This window comes from Rhipicephalus microplus, chromosome 7 (genome assembly GCF_043290135.1).
Source record: "Rhipicephalus microplus isolate Deutch F79 chromosome 7, USDA_Rmic, whole genome shotgun sequence".
Taxonomy (NCBI): Eukaryota; Metazoa; Arthropoda; class Arachnida; order Ixodida; family Ixodidae; genus Rhipicephalus; species Rhipicephalus microplus.
This window is the reverse complement of record NC_134706.1, coordinates 98,968,004-98,980,308: the sequence shown is the minus strand read 5'-3', so window position 1 is coordinate 98,980,308 and position 12,305 is coordinate 98,968,004. Positions and strand designations below refer to the sequence as shown.

The 12,305-nt window shown below is 43.2% G+C and overlaps 1 protein-coding gene across 2 annotated transcripts in view; it reads right to left on the bottom strand.

The window, feature by feature from the left end:
• The window catches only part of LOC142767570 (uncharacterized), a 455,408-nt gene extending 454,856 nt beyond the window's left edge, over positions 1 to 552 (bottom strand). For both annotated transcript variants that reach the window (XM_075869529.1, XM_075869530.1), the window contains exon 1: positions 437 to 552. The gene's annotated coding sequence lies outside the window, so the exon portion shown is untranslated. The remainder of the gene's footprint in view (positions 1 to 436) is intronic.
• Positions 553 to 12,305: the final 11,753 nt, after the last annotated feature.

The window sequence follows — 12,305 nt, the reverse complement described above, 5'->3', positions numbered from 1 at the left end:
TACATTCCTTGTAGAAATTGTTGACAGCTCTGCTGAATTCCTTAGATCTCATTACCTGTCAATCATCCTAAGCTAAACCTGTGCCACCGGAGGGCTATTGCCTTTGCTGGTGATATCATATTTGCCCTAATTTGTAAGGATTTAGGTCTAGTTGTATGAGATTGCATCACCCCTCTCACCTAACTCACTCTTTGCTTCGGCTACATTTTCATGGAATTTTATTGACTCGGCTGTTTTAACTGATGCTACAGGCTACTAATACGTGATTATTCCTGTACGTTGTTACTGCTGTACACTTACTAATACGTCAATAAATAGCGAAATTTTAATCTTCCAGACCAAGTACATAACCATAAATTACGAATGTTGAAGTGGTGATTACATGATTCTCCAGCTGTATCTTTCTGTACGACGTGTTGCCTGTGAAACAACGTACCTTTTCTTAGCCCACTTTTCTGCCTGACGAGCTTTCAACGTGTAGGTAGTATTTAAAACTAGTAATGCCTGCAACGTAATGACACTGAAAAAATCGACGAATCTGAATGCTGATTTCCCCTGTCTTTCCTACGTTCTTTTATACTATCACCTGCAAATTTAAACTGCAGCCTGACCCTTATTGAATGTGCTGATTATGTGGGCTGCCAGTATAACAATTAACGCTACAAGAGCTGGAAGACAATGATTTGCTCACAGCGACAGTGTATGTCATGCTTTGGTTTTGTTTGAATGTTCTTAGTGGCAATATTCTTTTGACATTATGAACAAAGACCAACAAAAAGCTTAAAATCAAATGGTGACTCGACTCATACGCAGCATGATCGTGAACAATTGAAAGAGATATACACTTTTTAAACAAGGACATAATAGTTTAACACAAAATTCAGGGTGTTTAATTTCTTCGCTATCGTGAAGTTTTGCTCTTCATGTGGAATGTTTGTTGAGCTAGTTAATGCGTGTTTTACACAAGGAAGGGGGTTTCATCCATGTTTCCCCTTATTTCCGTCTCCGTTGCGCCTTATTCCTTCCGTAAGAAATTCTTCAGTCATATTTCACCAAGCATTTCGCAGGCTCTCCCACTTCGACATATAGTGCTGCGGCAGAGATCTTATTACGTTCTGGTTCTCTCTTCCCATTTTCTCAAAGTCAATGCATTGTGTCTCCGTGATGAAAATTTTGCTGGTAAAGCTTGAACGTTGAACATTAGGAAAACTTTCATTGCTCATGCCTGTAGTACAGATAGAAAACGCACATGACGAATGTAAATTTAGTCTATTCAACTGACTTTTGTATTAGCCATTTATTCCTAAACTATGTTTACTGTAGTCAGAAGCACGCAAAGCTTCAAATCTTCTGTTATTGATCTGGAGCTGTCACACCGAAGTCGGAAGGCAATGATACCTTAGGCGCGAATAATAGGGCAGTGATAGCATAGCTTCAACAACAGTAGCATATGTCAAGATCCATAATTCCCATGGGTGACAGACCGACAGTTGTGTACTGGTGTTTGCCATTACTTTGTATTTGAAACTTTGTTCACTCCAAAATTCGGTACTCTTATGCCACATACGCTATTTTGAACTATTCAACCAATCATTAGAGTTTGTCATGAAGTTAAGCATTCGTTACACTCAATTGAAGAAAACAGTAACGCCAGAATGTAAGCCAGATTTTTTTCTGAAAATAATCTACTTCATGAGCAAATAAAGTTATCGGGCTAGTGGCACTGCCATTACTAAAGCACTGCGGGGCAGTTATTTCGAAATGTGAAGTTAGGCAGGGGACAGAAAAAAAAGTTGACACCACCTTTGAAATAACACCCCACCTCTTTCATGTCTACTTCCACTTACGTGTTAATTTATTTCTCAGAAATACAGCTCCTAATATCCAACCGAAAGATATGGTCATGATTCACTGCTTTACTAATTTTTGAGACCAATGCTTTGTAGCCTGTGAACGAGCGTTGCCACAGGTGACTACTTTTCGCGAAATTGGCGAATTCGTAGGAGCCATGGCAACCTAAATATATGAGTGGTGACATGGCAAATATTTTGACATTATCTGCTTGGGCCTTGACTGAGCTATGCATCCTATATTCAGTGTCTTTAAAGCGAAGAGCCGGCTAGGTTTTTTCAACTTTTTTTTTGTTTTACGCCCATCAGCAGAAGGCGCCTTATACGTGCAGTTGAGTGTGTTTGCCCTGTTTCTTCTGTGCGTCTCCTAATTTTCCAAGATTCTTGCAGCACTGGCGCGCTGATGCATTCGCCAGCTACCTTTCAGAAACTTAGATCGTTGAACTGCATTGCTTGCCGAAGGAAGTGGTATAAGCCCTTGTCTCCACGCTTAGGACCAGAAACAAACCACAAGCAACCAGTGTAAACCTAAAAGTCGTCCAGTTTCGCTGTTCAAAGGCTTGTGCAGCCTATTTTTGTGCAAGCTTCACCAGTTTTTAAAATTCAAATTCCGCCCCCAGATTTGAGAGGCACAGTGCATTTTGAGCTAAATTGTTTAAAACCAACTAATTAGACAAAAAGCAGCAAGTAGAGGTGAAAATACCTATACAAAGGCATTGTAGTTAATAAAAAAGAGGTCTGCTTTTTTGTGGTACTTTGCCTGAGTGTTGTGTTTTTGTAGTATAGTTCATTGTCTAGTGAAGATAGGTCTTAAGAACTGAAATTAGCCTTTTAATAAGCTCAATTTTATGGTTTTAATTATAATAGCCATATTAAAATTATGACTTCACACTTGATTGCTCTCTTGAAGACTTTTTCTTGCATAATGATATTTCAGTGCCTTAGTCGATTTTTCATAGGAAAACGTGATGTCATAATAGGGTCACTTTTTATACAGACGTTCGTTTTAACCGAACTTTTTACATTCCTAATAGAGCAGTTATTTTCAACATCGGTATTTAAAATGGGATGAGTATGTTGTATGTACTAAGGTGTAAGCACTTACAGATAGCACATGCACCCACCTCTTCTGTTGGCACTTCATTTTTGTTTCTCTTGATTGATATGTGATGTTTAACGTCCCAAAACCACATTATAATAACGAGAGACGCCGTAGTGAAGGGCTAAATGCGGTTTAATGCTAGCTCAGGCCCCCTACTCATCGCCTGGGCGCTGCTGTTTTTTTTGCGGCAGTGATCTGTTGCGTTTTACCTATTCTTTAACAGTGCATCTGAATCGCAGTGAACATTTTGGCGGTGCAGTGAGGCCAGCACGAGCTGCTAGTCAGAACGCGCATTTGTAATATTCAGGAGCAATATTTAGCGCACATTCACCAACCAAATGTAAATGTAGTGAATACTGGTGAAAAAGCTAGGGTGATGGTTTTTGTTTAGCTATATTCGCAACTTTCACAGATGGTGGCGTCGCCATGTGGCATCCGTCGCAACCGTCGTTTAGGGTATGCCCATGCAGCCAGCCCATGCCATCGTTCACTCAGCCTCACTTTGGCGGCTCGCTGCTGCGTTATATATTGCCGCTGGCAATTTCTACCACCGTTATTGTGAAGTCAGATAGTTACTTCGAGTCGTAGTAGCTATGATTTATTTTTTATTGTTTGTTTGCTGAGCTAGAAGAATTGCAAAATACGTTAGATGCCACCGTGCCGACGCCGTGCAGTTAAAGGCGAGGTTTCCTGCTTTGCACGAGCACGGCCACTCTGTCTTCCCTGACAGTGGCACGAGCAGTGTTTACAAACCTGTACACCACAGCAGACGATGTGTCCGGCGTTTGAAACTTCTTTTCCATCAGTATATACCACACAGGTGTTTCTCAACACGCAGTGTGAGATATAATACATGCTAGAGTTAATGACCTTCTCAGCAAAGCCTTGACAACACGGTGGCTGCAGCCAAAAATACTACACAGTTCGAGGTGACGGGCACACCAGTAGCGGCTGCCGGCGCGGCGGCTGCATGATTCCCCCAACGACAGCCATGTTGGGCTTGCACCTGTGCCCCTCAAGGCGTTGAAAGTTGAGAATGGGTCTTTAGGGACTGCGCATTCAGGGTCACGCAGGCGATATTTTATCAGCACTGTCATTTTGGTTAGGACATTGCTCCTCACAACATTGCATGCATCGGCCGTCACACCATTCTATGAGAACATGTTGCCACGTGCGTGCTTCTAGGAAGGCGAAGACGCACGCCTTTATGCAGCAAGCAATAACGAGAAAGAAGAGAAACGCTCTGGCACGTGGTAAATGCCTGCTGCTACTTTCCCAACCTGTTAAATACTACTTCTGTCTTCACGTCTCGACAATATGATTGTACTTAGCTTGCAGTTCTTGGAACAATACAATGGCTGAAAATATTTCATCAATGTTGATTTGTAACTACCTACGAAGTCAAGGTTTTGACTGAATCATGTGTGCTAGAGAAGTAATACAAACTAAAAGAAAGGGGATCCACAAAAAGAGAGAGAGAGAGAACTGGAGAATGCGTTGCTGCTCCCCTGAGGAGTGTTTTCTTCGCAATTTAGTGAACAAGGCTCCCGTCGTTGTGAGCAAAGGCTAGGACAAGGTCTTCAAAGTGTTTTTATTCTGCATTTTTCTTTATGGACGGTGTCCTTTTCCTAATTTCTATGACGCACTTTTAGTACACATGAAGAGAAAAATTCGCTACAGTAAATAAATAAAACGTGCCTGCTAAAAATACATCACGTCAATGTTTGTTTTAAGGGGCCTGATGGCCTGTTGACGTGGTAGTTCGGGCTAAAGAACTGTGCACTTTTTTTGCAAGTGGCGGAAGTTCTACCTTTAGCTCTAAAAGCTTCGATCTTACGAGGGATGGGGGGAGGGGGGGAGTGTTCCATGCATGGCTACACCAGTGTGCACAACATTGCCTTGTTCAGGCAAACCAGTGCACTTTGTGAATGTTGACTAATCACGCAAATGGCACAGATGAAAGGAACAGTTACAGGGGAATTGACCCTTACTCTATTAGACAAGCGGCGCTCTTTTTGTATCTTCCGTCTTATAGTATTTTGCGTATTTTATCGATGAAAACTTCGTTTCGGTCACATTACTTTTTGCTTCAATTCATTTTTAGACCCGCAAGCAGCTTGTAGTAGGAACCTTGCTGGTATCAAGATGGTTAATATACACTGACAATATAAGCAAAACTTCCCAGAAATGTTGTGTATTTTTAGCCTTTTAGGCCCGTGTACTCAGATTTGGGGCACGTTAATTAACCCCAGGTGGTCAAAATTTCTGGAGCCTTCCACTACGGCATCTGTCATAATCATATGGTGGTTTCGAGACGTTAAACCCCGCATATCAATCAATCATTTAAATCCTTGTTCATAACACCCCAATTATAAGGGGTTGATTGGGGTGTTTTGAGAGGTTTTTTTCACGAACTTCTAAAAGTTTAAAAATGGAGTGTAAAAAGGGCGTTCACTTGAGTGCTTTTAAAGCGTACACCTCTTTTACACTGTTTTTAGTTTAAAACGTGTGTAAATTTTTTTTCAATGTACCATTGAAAAAGCTGGCCCAGTTGCCAGATGCTGAGTTAATTCTCAAATAATACCATTGAAGAAGCTGGCCCAGTTGCTAGATGCTGAGTTAATTTTCAAATAAAACTTTGGTTGAAGTTTTCTCACTTCTCCACTCCATCACAATTAAGGAGACCAAACTTTCACCTTAGTTTTTATTTTTACTTATTGTGAAGAGAGTAAAAACGTAATAACTAAAAAAACTGTTGTGCAAGCAACACAATCCCACTCGCATACGAGAACGAAATATTACTTTTTTTGTTTTAGTACCTACTATAGAAGAAGAAATAGCAATACATCAACAAAACTAAGAAAACAAAATAAAAAAATGTACTTTATCTGGATTCCAATTTGCGACATCGACTTGCGCACGCCCGCATGAACTTGCAGCGTTCGCCAACTGAGCGAAACAGAAACCCGACGACAGTGCGTGTTATTGACCTATCAAAGTTCTCATGCACTATCAATAAAATAGGTGCTCGCATAATCATTTACGACATGCTACTGTTTCTATTATTGTGTCCATAAGTTTTGTGATTGCATGTATGCCACGCGTATCTTTTCACTATAGACTGCCGGTCGCTCGCGGATGAAAACACGCATTTTTACGTGTACACACAAACTTGAGCAGTTGAAGCTTATTTCAGGGGTCTTTGTTGCGATTGAGTAGGTCACCGCATGAAATTCATGTAATACATCATTATTCTCTTGATCTAGCTAAGTTACATTTAGTAGCTCTCTCGTAGGATCACAAATTCAGCGCGGGACGCAACGCTGATGCGCAGAGTCGTGGCTCACGTAGCGGTGACATCAGCTGATCGCGCCGGCCACCTTGCTTTGCTTTGGTTCACAGCAAAAAAAACATAATGCCTTGAAAAATCGCCTAATGCTAAAAAGCAAAAAGCAAATGTTGTCGTGCGTTAGGTTGAGGTTAAGAAATACATGGGAAAAAGCGAAGTTGTCGGCGATGTTTTTCATGGCCCACTCAAAATTTAAGTGATTTTAAACTCTATACTTTAATTATATACCTAATAGTTTGTGCAGTTACATCGCTGCATCTGACTCTTACAACTTATCTTCATACTTACATTGCACCCTTAAGACCTAACGCACAAATGTTTAGTGAGCTTCCTCACTCCATATATATCAAGTGGTAAAGGTACTATGTATAATGGAAACGAGAATCTCTCTTCTTTACACGAAACATGAAGCATCCTATAAAGCAAGTTTTACCTTTATTGGGTCTGAGTTTTGATCGGAGCGAGGCGTTATACAGCTTCAGCAATGGTGTCTTTAAGCCCGATGATCATGCAATTTTTTTCTGCACGCAGCGAAAATGCTGAAATACACCCACTCACAAATGATCACGTCAAATGCTCATTTACTTTGACTAAACTGTCCAATCAAGTTGGGCTTGCGTACTTGTCCGAGCAAGGCATACATATAAGCTTCAGCAATGGTTACTTTCAGCCCAGTCACCATGCAAATTTTTTTCTGCACACAGCGCAAACACTGAGATGTACGCTCTCACAGATGATCGCATCAAAAGCGTATATACCTTGACTAAAATGTTGAATCAAGTTTTTTTCGACAATCGGTCATTGCTACGAGTGCTTGTGTCTTCGCAAAGAGGACCCATTCTAATTCACAGTGCAATCACCATGCTCACATAATCTCAGTTGGTGAACAAATATTGTCGAGGCCTTTCAACGCACACTACATGCCACACTCAACTCTGCACATTCTTGAAAACGATGCCACTGTTTCTCGCACAGGCTGCGACGTGTGTCCACTTTAAGATAAATAGCGAGCTTGGCAAGTATTTCAACAAGCACTTTACCACACAGCTAGATGTTTGCTGACACATACTGCAGAGAGTGTCGCCATTGCAACATGAAGTTTAAGCTTTGAAAAAGAAAATAAAAACTGCCCCGGGCTGAGTCACCAGCGGGAGTGTTTTGCCACCCGCACCGTGCACGTGCGTCAGTGAGGTCACGCGGTGACGTACCCCGGTAGAGGCCTATTACTGCACATCTCATGTGAATGAAGGTCCAGTTAGAAAAAGCAGGCGTTTTTGATTTTGCAACTTGTTCATTTCGAAGTGGACCTTCAGTTGCACGAGTTGTGTGACTGATATATTTTAGGCAAAGTTTTGTGCAATGAATTATACAGTTGACAGTCTGTGCTTCTCCCACATTGTTCTTATTGATGTCTCTAGTCCTTACTCTGCACTGTTCATTGCTGCTCATCCATGGAATCTAGCCTAGCTTGCCGCTGTTCTGAGCGAAAATCAGTTTTCAAGTGCAATAGGGTTCATTGCACTAAATGCTCAAGCGGAAAATAATCTTTTCTTTTCAGTAGGTTGTATTAATGTTAATATATTACAAGTAATCATTAAGTAATCACGAATACAAGTTTTTCCCACCATGCTCGCGAGTGTAATTATTGAAACTGATGGTTCACATAAAAACATGGGTTTAAGCAAAACAACCTCCATGCTGTTTTCTTGAACAGCTGAAAAAAAGCTATTGCGTGCTTACTTGCCACTCATTGGAATGTGTTTGAAATACATTCTGATTACTCACTCCTCTGCCAGTACTCATCAAGGACAACATTAACCATGGATTGAATATTTTTAAGTACCCAGGCCCCTAATGAAAAAAAACGTACCATAGGAATGGGTGGATTCGACCATCCACCATTTTGGTGAATTAAGGGGCTAGAAATGTTGGTGGCACTTGGTGTACTGTGGTGTATGATGCGCTCCAACCAGCAATGCTAGAGCGCAGAGCAGCGTCAGAACCACCGTGACGAGCTAGTACTAAACAGGCAGTAAGAGTAATTATATAAAAACGATTCAGTAAGCTCTCATAAAAAAGGTACAACAGTGCAGAATCGAACCTGCTACCATCGTATTCTCAACTCAGTAAATTAACCACTGCGCCACGCCACTAAATGGCAACTTTGGTGCTAAGGAAGTAGTCTAGTCAAAAACTCACTGTTTACCTTTTGTTCTGTTTGTCGTTTACTCTAGATAGACGGGATCTGCACCTACTACTAACATTTGTACATTTAAAAAACATGAAAATCTTCTGCCTGTACTGATGGCCTATGCGATATTGGCAACAGCGTTAGGTTTTCGTTACAATTTACAACAGCAAGAAAAAAACTCAGTGGACTGTGGAGCAGGTAGAGTTTATTAGTGGTTACTGCCAAAATATTATCTGTTTCTCGCTCCTTCCAAAGGACGATATCTGCTCAGGCTTCAAGACGCTTCTATGGCTATTCGATAGATAAGCCCGCAAAATAGATTGTGATGCTTTTTGCGCAACGGACAGCGTTGTCGTGCCAACACCGCTGATGCTCTGTCGTTCGCAGCAACTACATAATGGCTTGGCCGAAACGAATGCAGTGCCCCAGAAACATTATGCCGTCATATTGGTTCAGTAAGCATACAAATTGACGAGTCTGTGCTCTCGCATAAATGCCAGTGACGTGCCGGCGAGTGCGACCAGCGGCTGTCGGTGAGAAGAGACGTACATTTGGTGGAAGTGCTGCAAGCGCGTCGCATCAATATTTGTCGCTTCTTGCGCGGAGACCGTAAAAAGTAAAAGGCTTCACTTAGGTTCAATTATTCTGCAGCTGTACAGTATTGTCATTTTTACTGATCAAAATTGTGTATTCTGGAACCCAGAAGCGCCGATAGCTTTTGTACGGACTCGGTCGGTAGGACGACCCTTTAGTGGAAATTATGGTGGTAGAATAGAATGGTGAAAGTCAAATTCGCTTGGTTTCGCTTCGAAACATGCCTAAAGTGAAAGTTCATGCGTATTGGTACGCACTATGTTAACTTAAAGGTACGGCTTAAGCAAGAGACTGTGCAAGAAATGCTTGAGTTGCATTTATAGCATGGTGAGATCAAGTGACCACTGTGCTCTACTCTAAAATTGAAGAGAGAGAGAGAGAAATAAATAGAAAGGAAAGGCAGGGAGGTTAACCAAGCTTCGCTCGGTTGGCTACCCTACACTTGGGGTGGGGGAAAAGGAAAATAACAATTGGAAAGAGCTAGAGAAGAAGAGGAGAAAGAAAGAGAAGCATGAATTATCAGCTCGAGACTACACAGCACGGTCTCGCACAGTACTTTCACAGGTGGTCGTGAAGTTTGGTGCTCCTTAAAAAGTACAAGAGGGCTTTCGTGGCTCTGCGCGTATGCGAAGCCATCGGCCAAGGTCCCAGGATCTTCTCTTCTGTAAGCGGCCGTGAATCCAGCTGACATAGCTTGGCTTCCATAATACGTCGTTCGGTCTTGTGTGCTGGGCAATGACATAGAATGTGCTCAAGCGTTTTCTCGCAGGCGCAGATATTCCATGCCGAAGTGCTCGCCATTCCAAGGAGACGAGAGTACGAATTCTTAAATGTTGCCCAACCTCATGCGACACAGTAACGTTTCAGCACATCGTGGGAGCCCGGATGGCAAACGAAGTTGTAAGTTTGGGTCGATCGAATACAGGTGCGTGTTGGAGAAACCCTGCGTATTTCATTGTAGGAGAGATATACGGCGAGCAAGTGATTGCAGTAGCCTTGCAGCGCCGTTCTCAAGAGTGGTATGGGCGTGCGCTGGTCTTGGTGATGAGCCGATCGAGCAGCTTTATCCGCGCGCTCATTGCCGACTATTCCGCAATGACTCGGCAGCTACTAAAATACAATATCGTGACCTTCCTTGAGCGCTTCGTGGTAGTCGTGCCTTATCTGATATACTGATTGTTCGTGTAACCTGTGCTGCATAACAAACCGTAGTGACTGTAAGGCTGACCTGGAGTCGCAAAAGATGGCCCATTGGTTAGGTTGCTGGCGAAGAATGTACTTTACTGCAGCTTGAAGTGCTGCGAGCTCTGCTGCTGTCGGCGTCGTGGTGTGAGAAAACTTGTACTGAAGCAACACAATTTCAGATGGAACAAACACTGTTCCTGTGGAGCTGTTGGAATTAGTGGAGCCATCAGTGTAAACATGTATGCGGTCGAAGTACTTTTCATCCAACAGACGCAAAGTCAATTGCTTCAGGGCCAGCGTTGACATGCATGCCTTTCTAAAGATTCTAGGAATTGATAAGCATACGTCAGGTTGACGAAGACTCCATGGCGCAGTTGCCGGATGCATCGCAAGTTTGAAGCAAGGCGGTAGTATGTCCTGCTGTTTTGTCACGATACCGCAGTACGAAGAATTGGGCCTCCGAGCTGCAAACACGCTAAATGATGTGACGGTAGCCGTGATAAATGCCGAATGTGCCCTCTCAGCGTCTCGACATTGATGTGTGTTGTGACCGGTTGTTCTTGTGCAATAACAATAGTTGACACTGTCGATGAGCATCTTGAAAGGCCAAGGCATGTCCGAAGTGCTTGGGCTTGTACGCTTTGCAGTGCACGGATGTTAGTCTTGCACGTGTTGGACAGGACAGGAAGGCATTACCAGAGAGTTCCGAGAAATAGGGCTATGTAAAGCTGCAACATGGAGTGCACGGATGGGCCCCATGATTTTCTGGCGACGAACTTGAATATATTCTCAATGCCAATGAGCTTTTTCTTCAGGTAGGTGACATGCGGGCTCCAGTTTAGGTCACGATCTACAATGACACCTAAGAATGTATGAGTGCTCTTATATGGGATTTATCTGCCATCGATGCACAATGAGTAGAAAGACATCGGTTTGCGTGTAAACGCCACCGCTGGGCATTTTTCTGTGGGGATAGTCCAACCTTGCTGGCGAAGGTCGGTCGATGTCATTGTTGCCGCTTTCTGTATTCTTGCGTGCACTTGAGGTCTTGTCACGCCGGACACCCAAATGCAGATATCATCAGCGTAGAGAGATATATAAGCCGTCTGTGGCAGCATTTACGTGAGCCCCACGAGCACTAGGTTGAAAAGAGTTGGACTCAAAACACCACCTTGTGGCACCCCACGACTTGTGAAGTACTTATTCGTAGACCCATCTTCAGTTAAAACGAATATGGATCTCTTTGTGAGGTAGCTTCTTACCCATCAAAAGACACGACCTCCAAAATCAGCTGCTTTAACAGCATTGAGAACAGCCACGTGGGTCACGTTGTCATAGGCACCCTTCACGTCTAAGAACAGAGCTACCGACAGCCGCTTCTGAGCTTTCTGATGCTGAACAGAGGTCACTGAGTCAATAACGCTATCAACTGAGGAGCGACCTCGTCGAAAACCAGCCATAGCATCAGGATAGATGTTATAATGTTCCAGGTAACATTCCATGCGTGTAAGCAGCATCTTCTCTATGACCTTGCCAACGCAGCTTGCTAGTGGTATAGGCCGGTATGATGCCAAATCGAATGGAGATTTGCCAGGCTTCAGCAAAGGAACCAGGCGACTCCACTTCCACTCATCAGGCACCATTTCATCATGCCAAGACTTATTGAAAATGTCCAGGAGACAGCGCTGTGCCTTCGGGCCTAGGTGACGTAAGGCAGTATAGGTCACTCCATCCGGACCTGGGGACGATGGGCGTCTGCATGTGTTCGATGCCGCATGAAGTTCTTCCATGGTGAATGCTACCTCCATTTGCTGAACTCGTGCGACTGGAACATCCTGTGGCAATAGATCAATCGGTATAGAGATGTCACCGGCGATCTTTGCACAAAATTCCTCAGAAGCATCAAGCTGTGAGCGACGTTGATGTAGCGCTAGAGCGGCGAAGGAATGACGCTGTTGCGAATGCGAGTGAATACCTCAAAGAGTCCTCCATACGAGAGACAAGGGCTTTCGAGGGTCTAGCGAGTCACAAAAA